Here is a 15,173-nt window from a genome sequence, read left to right on the forward strand (position 1 = left end):
CGATGCTAAGCATTCTGCTGAGCTGGCCAGTCCTGCCCAGGCACAAAATCCTTCCCCCACCCCGAAACCCAAGGCTGAGACCCCTCTGCGGCCCCGTTCCCTTGTGGAGAGGATCGTGCCTACTATAGAAGTTCATCCAGTGTTCGAAGTGCTTTTGAGATACCCCGTGTCCCTGGGCTTGCACCTTGCCCGGGCAGGGACTACAGCTGATGTTCTTATCCGTCTTCTAGGAATAATGATGGTAAGGACATGGGTATGGCACGTGCTGGGCACAGGGCCAGGCCCTTGGACGTGTTATCTTCCTGATGGTCCCACGAGGGCTGCACTATTATTATCCCCATTTTGCAGATGAGGAAACGCAAGCTCAGAGAGGCAAGGTCAGTCACAGGGTGGCAAGTCAGGAAGCCAGTTTTTCAACCCAGGTTTACCTCACTGCAAAGCCCTACCCCTGCCGGTAGGACAGATGAGGAAACGGACAGACAGACGTTTTCATGGCTCCCCAACTGGCCACTGGCAAAACCAGAACCAAGGTCTCTGAACCCACTAATCACGAGTCTTCCCTCTCCAGCCCTGTGCCAAGGGCCTCATCTGCAAATGTGGAGCCATTTAATAAGAATAAAAAACCCTGAGGAGAGACCTTCCTCGAGCCTGTCCTCTACCCATGCTGCCTAATTTCTCCACGTTCTTCCTGCTCTGGAAACTTGTAGGCAATTCCTTTCACCTAAAGTGACTCACCTTTCCACCTGTAAGGTATCTTTCTACAACTCTGAAGAACTCCAGAGATGCTAAATCCTTCCTTTCTGCCCACTGAAAAAGGCCCTGGCTGCTCTCAAAGTGAGCCAGAGTGGCGTTTGAATGTTCTTTAACCTTCCTATGGCCGTGGGGACTAGGTCCCACTGGCTGTCCCCATCCTGGGCCTCGGCTTTCGCAAAAGGGAACTAATAATCCCTGTCCTCCTAGTTGATGTAGAGAGGCAATGAAATCAACCATGTACAGCTCTTGGCCCAGGGCCATTAAATAGTAGCTGTTCTCACGATGACTGTTAGCATCGAGTGTGGAAGACAGGTGGGTCTACACGGATAATACAAGGTGAATAGTGGAAGATGCCAGGATAGAGGTTTGAGCCAAGGATCCTGGGAGCCCTGAGCTGGGAGGGTGTGGCACGAAGCAAGGTGGCTTCGTAGGAGGTGGTGCTTGAGCTGGGCTGTGAGAGCTGGAATATGGTTGTTATAAAGAAGCCATGGGGGGGGCGCCTGGGTGGCTCAGTCGTTAAGCGTCTGCCTTTGGCTCAGGTCACTGATCCCAGGGTCCTGGGATCGAGCCCCGCATCAGGCTCCCTGCTCGGGGGGGAAGCCTGCTTCTCCCTCTCCCACTCCCCCTGCTTGTGTTCTCTCTCTCGCTGTGTCTCTCTCTGTCAAATAAATAAATAAAATCTTAAAAAAAAAAAAAAGGAAGCCATGGGTCCCAGGTGCACCAGCTGAGCTGCAGAGCGCTGATTTGTAGACTTGCTAATTTGTAGACTTTCTCTTGGGGTGCTCCAGGTGAGAAGAAAGGACCCTGTGGGGCATGGACAAGGCTGGAAGTACCGAGCGGGGAAACAGGGTCAGGAAAACAGTTTCTTTCTTTTCTTTTTCTTTTATTTGTTGAAGCCTAATTTACATATATCAAATGCACAATGAGTTTTTTATTTTTTTTAATTTTTGTTTGTTTGTTTTATTTATTTATTCATGAGAGTCAGAGAGAGAGATAGAGAGAGACAGCGGCAGAGGGAGAAGCAGGCTCCCCACCTAGCAGGGAGCCCGATGCGGGACTCGATCCCAGGACCCTGGGATCGTGACCTGAGCCGAAGGCAGACGCTTAACCATCTGAGCCACCCAGGCGTCCCTGAACAATGAGTTTTTTAAAAAATGTTTTTGCTGCTTTATTGACGTATAATTGACATATAATAAACTGCACATATTTAAAACTGTAGATCTGGGGTGCTGGGGTAGCTCAGTCAGTTGAGTGTCTGCCTTCGGCTCAGGTCATGATCCCAGGGTCCTGGGATCGAGCCCCGAGTTGGGCTCCCTGCTCAGCAGGGGAGACTGCTTCTCCCCTCTCCCTCTGCCCCTGCTTGTGTTCTGCCTCTCACTCGCTCTCTCAAATAAATAAATAAAATCTTTTTAAAAACGGTTTAAAAAAATATAAAGTGTAGATTTGATGATTTGGAACATATGAATACATTTGTAGAACCAGCTCCACAATAAAGGTAAGAAACATACCCATATCCCCCCAGCGTTTCCTCCTGGCCCTTCGTAATTCTCCTTCCTCTCTCCCACCCACCTCACATGGAGGCAGCCACTGATCTGATTCCCATCACTATAGATGAGTTTACATTTTCTAGAATTTTATATAAATGGAATCATACACTATTCTTTTTTGTCTGACTTTTTAAAAAACTCATATCATAATTTAAAAGATTTTATTTTTAAGGAATCTCTACACCCAACGTGGGGCTCGAACTCACAACCCTGAGATCAAGAGTCGCATGCTCCATCGGCGCCCCTTAAAACTCAGTATCATAATTTTGAGATTCATCCATGGTGTTGCATTAGTAGTTTACTCCTTTTTATTGCTGGCTTACATTATGCAGTAAGATTGTACCACATTGTCTTCATCCATTTGCCTACTGATGGCCATTTGAGTTGTTTCAGCTTTGAGGTATCATAAAGCTGCTGTGAACAATTGTGCATGGCTTGATGAGGTTTTTTTTTTTTTAAAGATTTTATTTATTTGACAGAGAGAGACACAGCGAGAGAGGGAACACAAGCAGGGGGAGTGGGAGAGGGAGAAGCAGGCCTCCGGCAGAGCAGGGAGCCCAACACAGGGCTCGATCCAGGACCCTGGGATCACGACCCGAGCTGAAGGCAGACGCCCAACAACTGAGCCACCCAGGCGCCCCGAGGTTTTTTTTTTTTATGATTTATTTATTTATATGAGACAGAGAAAGAGTGCACGTGAGCAGGGGGAGGGGCAGAGGGAGAGGGAGAGAATCTCAAGCAGACTCCCCAATGAGCATGGAGCCCACAGACGGGCTAGATCTCAGGACCCCGAGATCACGACCAGAGCCGAAATCAAGAGGTGGACACTTAACCGACTGAGCCACCCAGGCACCCCGCTTGATGAGTTTTATCTATGGGTGCATGTGGGCAACTATCACCTGGATCGAGATATGAAGCATTTCCAGCACCCCAGAAGTTCTCTTACACCAGGCAATACTCCCCAAAAAGTGATCGCTGTTCTGACTTTCACCATAAATCCATTCTGTTTGTCCTAGAGCTTCATATAAATGGAATTAAACAACAATGCAGTACGTTTTCCTTTGTGTCTGGTTTCTTTTGCTTAACATCATGTTTCTGAGATTACCCTGTGCTGTCCCCCATAGCTGTAGTTCATGCCCTTTTCCTGCGTGCAGTATCCCGCTGTGTGGACACACCACAAAGAGTTTATCACATCCTCCTGTTGATGGACGTGTGGGCTACTCCCAGGTTTTGGCTATTATAAATAAAGATGCGATGAACATTTGTGTATAGTCTTTTTGCAGACACATATTCCCTGTCTTCCTGGTGCCTGAGTCATAGCTAGGAGTGGAATTTCTGATTATAGGGCAAGTATGCTTCTTACATGTTTTACATACTTACATTTTTTTCAAAATAGTTGTCCCATTTCATACCCGCACCAACAGTGTAAGAGAGTTCCAGTTGCTCCACTTTCTTGCCAATATTTGGTATTGTTAAACCTTTTGATTTGATTTTTTTTAAAGATTTTATTTATGTATTTGAGAGAGAGAACGCGCATGCATGAGTGAGCATGAGTGGGGGAAGGGGCAGAGGGCAGAGGGAGAAGCAGACTCCTTGCTGAGCAGGGAGCCCCAACTCTGGGATCATGACCCGAGCCAAAGGCAGACACTTAACGCCCCAAGCCTTTTGATTTTAGCCTTTCAACTGGTGAGTGGTGGTATCTCATGGTGGTTTTGTTTTGCATTTCCCTTATGACTAATGATGTTGGGCATTCTTTCATGTGATATTGGATTTCATTTTTCATTTAAAGGCTGTGTGATTACGAAACATGCTTAACATAAGACATTCAACCACAGAAGTATATAAAGCACAAAAAGAAAATTTTACCTCATTCTCCCAATTTCACTCTCTATCATTAGCTAACAGTTTATTATATGGCCTACACAAACAGATATAATTGTATACACACACACACACACACACACACACCCTTACATTTTTAAACCACACATATACACCAAAAATCCTCATTTTATCAAGCATATACTATGTGCAAATTTTAGGCTAAGGGACTGACATGCATCATATCACTGAAACTGTATAGTAAGTATGATAATTGGAAGAGGAGACTGGGGCCCAGAGAGGTTAAGACAGTTGCCAAGGTCACACAGCTCATAAGTGTCATTGTTTGTACTTGAACCCAGGTCTCTAACTTCAAAACCCCAGGTGGATTAACTGAGGTGCTATCCTCTTCCAACCTTAGATTCACTCACTCATTTATTTGTCTTTTTATTCATCCAAAAAGTATTCTTAGAGCCTATGCCAGGCACTCCCACGCCTCTCAGAGCCACAGATGAGCTGAAGAATCAGGTAGATTAACTAATGTAATTTATGTGGGGTTTTTTTAAGATTTTATTTATTTATTTGACAGAGAGAGACACAGCGAGAGAGGGAATACAAGCAGGGGGAGTGGGAGAGGGAGAAGCAGGCTTCCTGTAGAGCAGAGAGCCCGATGCGGGGCTCAATCCCAGGACCCTGGGATCATGACCTGAGCTGAAGGCAGACGCTTAACAACTGAGCCACCCAGGCGCCCCGAACTAATGTAATTTATGGAGAAAGGAGTATGATGGGAGATGTAGAGGGGGCCAGTCTGACCCACATTTTGGGTCAAGAAAGGGTCCTGGAGTGACTCCTAAGGGATGTGTCAGATGCCCACAGGAGAGGGGGTCAGGCTTCAGAAACAGCACACATGCAAGAGGGTGCACCAGCAGGGAGCCCAGCTCTTCCCTAAGGCGGGGTGGGGATTGAGTGGAGGCAGGTGAGGTGGGGAATGCCAGCAGCGAGCTCATGGCCACCTTAAGGAGTCTGGCCCCATCCTGAGCAGTAAGGGCTGGAGTCATGATTTTCAGATTCCAGGGCTTTAGGTTTTAATTTCCTTCCATTCCCATCCTACAAGATTCTTCTGCAAGGAGCACAGTGTCCCGGTGACTTGGAGGCCACCCAGGCAACAGCTCCACAGCTGTCCCCAGCTGCAGATGCTCCTGCTGCGGGCTCCAGGCTGCCTTGTCAGTCAGGAAGGACCCCATTGCCCCCTGGCGGTGACTGGGACACAGATGTGGAGGGAAATCCGACTTCTCCAGAGCCTGGGGAAAGGGAGGACAGGGAGGGGTCCAGGGGTCCCACTCCTCCCCCAGATCTCCCATCTCAGTCAGCAGCAACCCCCGCTCCCCCAGGTGTTCACCTGGGGTTCACTCTTGAGCCCCCTCTTTCATTTCACTTCCTCTTTGCTCTTCTCCCCCTGTGGCTCCCCCAGTCACCACTACTCTAGTCTCTACACAGAAGCCAGAGTGGTCTTTTTTATTATTATTAAATAAAAGTTATATACAATAAATTGTACAAATCCTAAGTGCATAGCTTGATCAATTTTTATGTATGTAATCACACATGTAACACCCACCCAGATCAAGATACAGAACATTTCCAGCTCCGGAAACCCACCTGGTCCCCCTCCCCCCACAGATCGCGACCACTACAGATCCATTTGGCAGGTTTGTCAAACTGCAAAGAAAAGGAGTGACCATATAATGGGCACTCTTCTGTGTCTCACTTGTTACACTCAGTGTTACAGCTTTGAGGTTTAACCGTGGTGTTGTGTGTATTTAGCATTAGGGTTGTTTCCCATTTGAGGCGAGTAAGAATAAACGGCTGTGTACCTTCCGGCACAAGTCTTAGGTTGACATAAACACTCATATCAATTAGGTACATGCCCCGAGGTGGAGCCGCTGGGTCGCTGGGCAGGCAGAGGTTTAGCCAAATAATTTCGGGAAGCAGACGGACCAACCAATCCCCAGTCCACTCGTCAGGTAGGAAACGAGAGCAATTTTTTGAACTTTTTATTTGGAAATGATTTTAAGCTCACAGAAAAGTTGCAAGAATGACAGTAGTACAAACAGCCCACTTGTACACCCTTTGCTCAAATAAAATTATTATTTCATATCATGGGGAGATATATATATCTATATACAAACAACCATTTGCATGCATATCACAAGAATGTATAGATAGAAACACATAACGTAGGATTATATATGTATGTGTGTTATATGTTATAACATTCACACATGCATGGGTATGTATATATGCTTGTATATAACTTGTCCTGACTGATTTAAGCATAGACTTTATACCTCATGGTTCTTTATACATAAAGACTCCAGTGTGTATTTTCTAAGCATAAGGATATTCTCCTACATAACAATAGTACAGTTAGCAACATCGGTGGAATTAATGTTGATTCAATAGTTTTATTTAATCCACCACTCACATTCTTTTTTTTAAGATTTATTTATTTATTTGAGAGAGAGAGAGAGCACAAACAAGCAGGAGGGGTAGAGGGAGAGAGAATCTCAAGCAGACTCTACTCTGAGCATGGAGCCTGACACAGGGCTTGACCCCACGACCCCAAGATCACGACCTGAGCCGAAACCAAAAGTCACCCCCTCAACTGACTGCACCACCCAGGTGCCCCAACTACTCACATTCTTACTGTGTCAGCAGCACCTTGCATTCTCCCCTTACCATGCGGGATCCAGTCTGAGATCAGGCATTGCACGTAGCTATCAGGTTTTTGCAGGCTTTTTCAACTGAGAACATCCCATGGCCCTTCTTTGCTTTTATGACTACAGCAGTCATTCTCAATTGGGAGCGACTTTTGCCCTCCAGGGCACATCTGACAATGTCTGGAGACACTTTGGGTAGTCACGACTAGGAGTGTACTACTGGCATCTAGTGGGTAGAGGGCAGGGATGCTGATAAACATCCTACAATGCACAGGACAGCCCCCCTACAACAAAGAATCGTCTGGCCTAAAATATCAATGGGTTGTCAAACCATATACTAGAGTGATCCTTTAAAAAACAGGAATTACATCTCATCACCTTCCTGCTGAAATCCCTCCATGGCTTTCCATTGCTCTCGGAATAAAATCCAAGCTCTTTATCACAGCCCAACTGTGTGACACGGCCTCACACCTCATAGCCTCCCTCGCTCTTCCTTGTTTGCTATGTGCCAACCACACCAATTGGTCTGTTCCACAAATGTGCCTTGGTTAACCCTACCCCAGGACCTCTGCACTTCCTGTTTCCTTCTCCCAATATCCACACAGTAGATTCCTTAGGTTCAAGTCTCATCTCAAATGCTCCATCTTCAGAGAGGCTGCCTGACAACACAGATTCTTTATCCCATCATCCTGCTTTAGTTTTTTTCACGACACTTGTTATTATCTGAAATTATCTTGTTTATTTAATTACATGGTTATTGCCGGTCCTCCTCACCAGAGTGAATGCCACACGGGGGCAGGAATTTTTAACCATTTTCTTCACTCCTGTATCCCCCGCCCCTAAAACCAGTCCTATCACATAGTAGGCAGGCACCAGTTTTGCTGAATGCCAAATATGACAAATAATGATTACAAGAATCAGCTCTGAGTCAGGCAGACCTCAGACTGAATCAGTGCTCTCCTCCTTACCAGTTGTGGAGATTTGAGTAAAGACTTTTCATTTCTGAGCCTCTACCTCTACCACAAGGGAGCCATTGATCTGATGAGCTAGAGCTTCTAGACTATTGCTGAGCACATAGTAAGTGCTTAATAACTTGTTATTTGTGGTTCCGACATAGATGAAGCAGCAGGTATGGATGGGAAATAGGATGGAACCCATCTAGACCCTCCTCTTCCCATGATCCCAGATGCAATCCTTCTCTTGACCATTTAAATCTCTTATAACACTTTACTGCATTTTCTAGATGCCTCCTTACTTGATAACTGCCTAAGGGCAAAGGCCCTCTGTCTACTTAACACAGCACCTGAAACGAGGAGCTAGAGAAGGCAGGGAGGGAAGGAAGGAGGGAGGGAGGAAGGGAGGGAGAGGAGGAGTGTTTCTGCCTGTGTTCTTACTACAAAAGAGATGAGATCCTCTGATGAGATGCCAGTGCTGGGTTGGGGGAGGGAATGAGAATAGGAATGAAGATTCCAGGTTTTAGAGTATAAGGTAATGGGAATGGGAAACAAGTGAGGTACTAGTCTAGGGTGCAAAATTTAAGGGTGGGGGGGTGTATGTGCCAAAAATCTCAGTAATCAAGATAAATAATAGTTTAATGAAGTATTTTTTTAAGATTTTATTTTTTTAAGATTTATTTATTTTAGAGAGAGGAGAGTGGGGGGAGGGGTAGAGAGAGAGGGAGAGAATCCTCAAGCAGACTCCCTGCTGAGCATGGAGCCCGATTTGGGGCTCGACGATCTCACAACCCTGAGATCATGACCTGAGCCAAAACCAAGAGCTGGACACTTAACCAACTGAGCCACCCAAGCACCCCAAGATTTTATTTATTTATGTGAGAGAGAGACAGAGAGAGCACAAGCAGGAGGAGGGACAGAAGGGAACGGAGAGGGAGAAGCAGAATCCATGCTGAGTGGGGAGCCCGATGTGGGGCTCCATCCCAGGACCCCGAGATCACGACCTGAGCTGAAATCAGACACCTAAGTGACTGAGCCACCCAGGCACCCCATTAATGAAGTATTTTTTTAAAGATTTTATTTATTTATTTGTCAGAGAGAGAGAGCACAAGCAGGGGAAGCAGCAGGCAGAGGGAGAAGCAGGCTCCTCGCTGAGCAAGGAGCCCAATGTGGGACTCGATCCCAGGACCCCAGGATCATGATCTGAGCCGAAGGCAGACGCTTAACCAACTGAGCCACCCAGGTGTCCCTGATGAAGTATTTTTAATTAAAAATTAATGCCAAAAGTTCCATGATGAACAAAATATCAAACATTTAAACAAAACCAGGACCTGAGGCAAGAGGAAAAGTACCAATCCCACTACCCTAGTCCTGGCTCTCAGGATCCTGCTGTTCCTCCCGTCGACCTGCAGGTGGTAGGGTCAGCTTCGTTTTAGAAAATAGTCTTTGCTTGGCTTTTGCTTTCTGGATCTGTGGAACTGGTGCTTGAAGTCCATGCTGACCTGGCTGGATGGGCATTCTATGAAACTGGGTAAGGCCCGTCCCTTCTCTGGACCTCCATTTTCCTATCTGTAAATGCCTAGGAGCTCAAATTTCATTTCTAGCTCATCAGCCCTGGGTTCTCCTTCACCCTCACTCTTCTTGCCATGCCATTTGGAATGTCATTGTTTTCAATTTAGAACCCAGTTGTGGTCTCTCTTTTATCTTCCTCTGGTTGATTGAACGCTCAACTACAGGAAACCTGCGACTTTTCTGAAGGGCAGAAGCTCCACTGTACAAACCATTACAGCCTTCCCAATGTGGAGAGCTTGGTATGGGAGCTCATGCAATGCTTAAATAACATGTTTTTCTGGTTAGAAAGTTATTTGTGTTTTTTCTTCTTTAGTTTATTTATGTAATAAATTGACTATATGTTCCTAGTGATGAAACCTCTTATTCCCGAGGGTGGGGGTTGGGACCCAAAAGTGAAAATGATCTACAGTTTTCTTCTGCTGCTTTTTTGTTTGTTTGTTTGTTTTTAAAGATTTTATTTATTTACTTGAGAGAGAGAGCACAAGCAGGGGAGAGGGGCAGTGGGAGAGGGAGAAGCAGACTCCCCACTGAGCAGGGAGCCTGATGTGGGGCTTGATCCCAGGACCCTGAGATCAGGACCTGAGCCAAAGGCAGACGCTTAACCAACTGAGTCACCCAGGTGCCCCTCTTCTTTTTTTTTAAATTGTGTTTTAGTACTAAGGTAATGTTAGTAAAATGGATTATGAACTCTCCATATTTTTCCTGTGGTTTAGAATAGTTTACATAACCTAAGAATAATCTGATCTTTAAAGGCTAGATAAAATTCAGTTGCAAAACCATCTGGGCCTGGTGCCTTTTCCCTCCTCTAACTTTTTATTAAAAATTTCAACTCTAGGGGCACCTGGATGGCTCAGTCATTAAGTGTCTGCTTTCGGCTCAGGTCATGATCCCGGGGTCCTGGAATGGAGCCCTGCATCGGGCTCCCTGCTCAGCGGGAAGCCTGCTTCTTCCTCTTCCACTCCCCCTTCTTGTGTTCCCTCTCTCGCTGTCTCTCTCTGTCAAATAAATAAATAAAGTCTTTAAACAAATTTCAAACCTATAGAAAAGTTGAGCACTCTTCACCTACATTCACCAATTGTTAACATTTTGCCACATTTGTGCATTCTCTCTCTCTCTCTCTCTCTCTCACACACACACACACACACACACACACACACACTTATGCTCTACTTTGTCCTGTGTCGACTTAGCTGGAACCAAGTTTCCTGGAATTCTTTCCCCTGTGTGGTTCCAAGTTGGGTTGGCCACAGAATCAATTTGCTCAAGATTTGGAAGGAGCAGCCATTTTTTGTGCTCTGAGGTTTGATGGAAGGCCTGAGGTTCTTGCTGGAGCCGGCACGTGGCTGTCGCCGATCTGCTAACTTACCTTGTTGATTCTGGGCACCCTGGGCCTGTAGCCTCCCTGGTTCCTGCCAGGTCTTCTCCTTTGACTTGTCTGAGTACTGGGATCAGGTAGGTGTGCAGCCATGGCAAAGGACACCAGTACTCCTGCAGGTCGTCTGTGTCACTGAGGCTGAAGAGGGTGAGAGACAGATGTGGGCTCTACTGTCCTTGCCCTCACGCAGGTCCCTGGCATCTCTCCAGCTACCAACAGGTACAAAGGCCTCGCAGTCTGTGCACCAGCCCCCACAGCGCATGAAGTCTATTACTCCACGTCACTCATAGTGGCCCTGCTCTTCACACACACACACACACACACACACACACACCACATTTAAAATTTTTTTGCTCAACTATTTGAAAGGCGAAATGCAAACATCAAACACTATTCCTTAGCACATTTAAAAAAATGTGTCTCCTAAGATTTAAGACATTCTTCTACGTAAACAAAATCCCATTATCCCAACCAAGAAAATTCCATTATCCATCCAGCAGGAACTGAATGTAATAATAGTATCTAGCACACTGTCTATATTCAGATTTCTCTGTCCCAATAATGTCTTTATAGATGTTTTTTTTTTTCTTTTTAACTCCAGAATCTAATCAAGAAGCTTCCAGTGCATTTGGTTGTCATATTTCTTTAAATTTTTTAAAAAAGGGGGCGCCTGAGTGGCTCAGTCGTTAAGCGTCTGCCTTCGGCTCAGGTCATGATCCCAGGGTCCTGGGATCGAGTCCCACATCGGGCTCCCTGCTCGGCGGGAAGCCTGCTTCTCCCTCTCCTGCTCCCCCTGCTTGTGTTCCTGCTCTTGCTATCTCTCTCTCTCTCTGTCAAATAAATAAATAAAATCTTAAAAAATAAATAAATAAATAAATAAATAAATAAATTTTTTAAAAAAGATTTATTCATTTATTTTAGATAGGGGGAGGGGCAGAGGGAGAAGGAGGGAATCTGAACTCAGAGCCAACTTGGGCTTGATCTCACAACCCTGAGATCATAACCTGAGCCAAAACCAAGAGTCAGACCCTTAACTGATTGAGCCACTCAGGTGCCCCAATGTTTCTTTAATTTTTGAATCTGGAATAGTTCTGTCTCTTTTTTCCTCTCTTTCATGACTTTAATTTTTTTAAAGATTTTATTTGTTTGATAGAGAGGGCACAAGCAGGGGGAGCGGCAGGCAGAGGGAGAGGGAGAAGCAGGCTCCCCACTGAGCAAAGAGCCCAATGTGGGGCTCTACCCCAGGACACTGGGATCATGACCTGAGCCAAAGGCAGACGCTCAACCAACTGAGCCACCCAGATGCCCTGTCTTATTTTTTTTAAGATTTTATTTTTAAGTAATCTCTGCACCCAACATGGGGCTCAAACTCACAGCCCAGAGATCAAAAGTCACATGCTCTACCTACTGAGCCAGCCAGGTGCCCCAGTTTGTCCTATTATTGCCCCCAGAGTCTTTTGGGATGCAATCTCTTTGTCTTTCTAATCTCTTCCATGGTTCTTAGTCCGTTATTTCTATTGCTTAAGTCAATTTTGATAATTTATGTATTGTTAAAAAATAACCTATTTCTTTTTGTTATTCCAATTTATTACCATAATATTTAAAAATAATTAATAACATCCATATCTGCATTTGTATTACCTTCCTCATTCCTAATGTTGCATATTTTTACTTTCTCTCTTTGCTTTCTTTCTTTGGACTTACCTTTAGTTAAGATTTCTCCCATTTTATTTGTCTCTTCAAACTGATCTTTTTTCTTTTCAAACAAATTTTATTTATTCTTAGTATGTTTTTCCCATTTCATTGGTGTTCCCTTTCATCTTTTTGTTCTCTCTCCTTTTAACTCGTTTTTCTAATTTCTTAGTCCTTGTTTCACTTACTTTGAGTCTTTTATAAATAAAAGCATTTAAGACTGCTAATGTTCATCTGAGTACAACTTTAACTGTGTCCCATGGGGGTTTAGTGTAAAGAATTCTTTTTATTTCCTTTTTGAGATATTTTTAACAATAGAGGTGTACTGTCTTACTTGTGTAATGAAAAGTGAAGAAAAAAAATACACATAGTCCAATGACATCATTCCAGGATTTCTCTGCTGCTGTGAGAGGAGAAAATGCAGGGATCAGGAATGGTGATGGGCACAGCCATAGCAGAGGATTTGGAGATGAGCTCTCTTTCAGCACAAGCTTCAGAAGCTGGGTCAGCAGTGGGGGGGGGGGGGGTAGCAAGATATGGGTCTCATAGAAAAACTGTAAATGGCAAGAGATTCATCTTGAGAGTAAAATAGGTTTGTTTGTTTGTTTAAGCAGTCAAAGAAAACACCAAGGGAAAAAAAAAAGCAAGCCATAACCCATAATGCAGAATGCCAAGCTCTGCCTCCTCCTTCATGAGGTCCCATCAGAGGGAAGGTTGGGGGTGTGGGGGACTATTTGTAGTCTTCCAGTGAATCCAGGCAGAGAACTACTTATAAATATGCTCAAACAGCTCTTGGGTGGTCGTGCTTTTGCCCTGGAAGGAGGTATTTGCATTTTTAGGCCCTAGGGTGGGATGTCGAAAACAGATGGCTTCGATTGTTGGCAATCCATTCAACAAAATAACTGTTATTTTTGTTTTGTATATTAAACATCTGCTCAAATAGCTCCTCCTGTATTGGGGTGTGGCTGTGATGTGTTTAAGGGGGTGCTTATCCACAGCTAGGGGAAGGGTCACTGCTTGGAAGGAAGAGAGGGAGGGAGTTGGGGGTCAAGAAGACCCCACCAGGGACCCCACACGGGGATGTCCCAAAGGTCTGGGCAGTGATCCCTGAGCTTGTGGACAATCAGACCCAGGACCCAAAGCCTGCCTCACCTGCTTGCCCAATGACAGGCCCCTGAGACCCCTCTGGGGTGGCCAGCTGGTGAGGAGGGGAGCCAGGTCCCCCAGATGCACCCCTTTGGCTACCTGCTTCCTGACTCAGGAGAGAGCAGGAAACACTCAGTGTGACTCAAGACAAGGAGCCCAGGGCCCAGCTTATGCATAAATGGGAGGGAGGGAAACTGACACCAGGGAGAAAAAGTGCCAGGCCTGGGCCACTCAACATGGCAGGACCAGACTCTGAGTGCTGGACTCCTGGCTCCCCCGAAGCTGAGAGTCGTGCTGGGTCTGAAGCAGGGTGGGGAGGGCTCTGGGCCCTGACTCTCTGTAGGGTAAGGTGGGAAGGCGGCTGCTGTCAGGGAGAGGGGTGAGTAGGGAAAAGCGGAGGTGGGAAGACAGTAGACAAAGAGAGGAGAGGGAGTAGGGACGTGGAGAGGAGGCAGGAAGCTGGAGGGGCCCGGAAAGACAGCCTGTGTTTCATCTGAGTTGGGAAGGACGGGCATCCCTGCTTTTTTTAGGCTATGAGAGATTTTCAGGGTCTGCTTTACAAGACACTGGTGTGGGAGGTGGCCTGTGATGAGGATGCCAGAGTGCCCTGTCATTAGCTGGAGCAGGGGTTAAGGTATGGAGAAGTAACACTCTCGAGTCTCAGGATGGAGCAGCCATTCCCCCAACCACCCTCAGAGCCAGGGCAGGTCCAGGTTTTGCAGGTAGAAGCCTGAAGCTTCGACAGAATGGGGCGGCGGGGGGGGGGGGGGGGGGGGGGGAGGGGAGTGCTCTCTTTAAGAAAGAGAAAACACAATTACAAAAATGAAGTTAGGTATGGAACCTTGAAAGGGGCCTGGCTTCACAGCACCTCCAATGTGCTCAGAGCCTTCTCTGGTGTCTCCTGCTTCATCCTCTGTAACCCAAGGCCCACCTCTCCCCTAGGGGGAGGTGGGAACGGGTGGTGCCAAGAGCACGGACTTGGTGAAACCTCAATTTTCTCATCTGTAACATGGGCAGGATAATATTTCTCTCCTCAGGACCACAGTAAAGATTAAACCAAATAATAACATGTAGAGCACTTAGTACAGTGCCCGACATATCACAAGGACTCAATAAATAGTATGCCTGATACGCCATAAGCGTTTGGTTTATGCTTGTAATAATCATCCAAAATGATTCCATTTCACTTCAAATGGCACTTCCTCCAGGAAGCCCTGTTTTAAAAAAATTGAAGTATAACATGGGGTGCCTTCCAGTTGGAAGAGCATGTGACTGGATCTCAGGTCATGAGTTCAAGCCCCACATTGGGTGGGAGATTACTTTAAAAAAAAAAAAATCTTTAAAAATTGAACTGGAGCGCCTGGGTGGCTCAGTCAGTTGGGTGTCCGACTCTTGATTTTGGCTCAGGTCATGATCTCAGGGTTGTAGGATTGAGCCCTACGTTGGGCTCCACGCTCAGTGTGGAGCCTGCTTATCCCTCTCCCTCCCCCAGCTTGTACGTGCTCTCTCTCTCTCTGTCTGTCAAATAAATAAGATCTTTTTAAAAAATCTTAAAAAGGGGCGCCTGGGTGGCTCAGTCATTAAGCGTCTGCCTTTG

The sequence above is a fragment of the Halichoerus grypus genome, chromosome 14 (assembly GCF_964656455.1).
Source record: "Halichoerus grypus chromosome 14, mHalGry1.hap1.1, whole genome shotgun sequence".
Lineage (NCBI taxonomy): Eukaryota > Metazoa > Chordata > Mammalia > Carnivora > Phocidae > Halichoerus > Halichoerus grypus.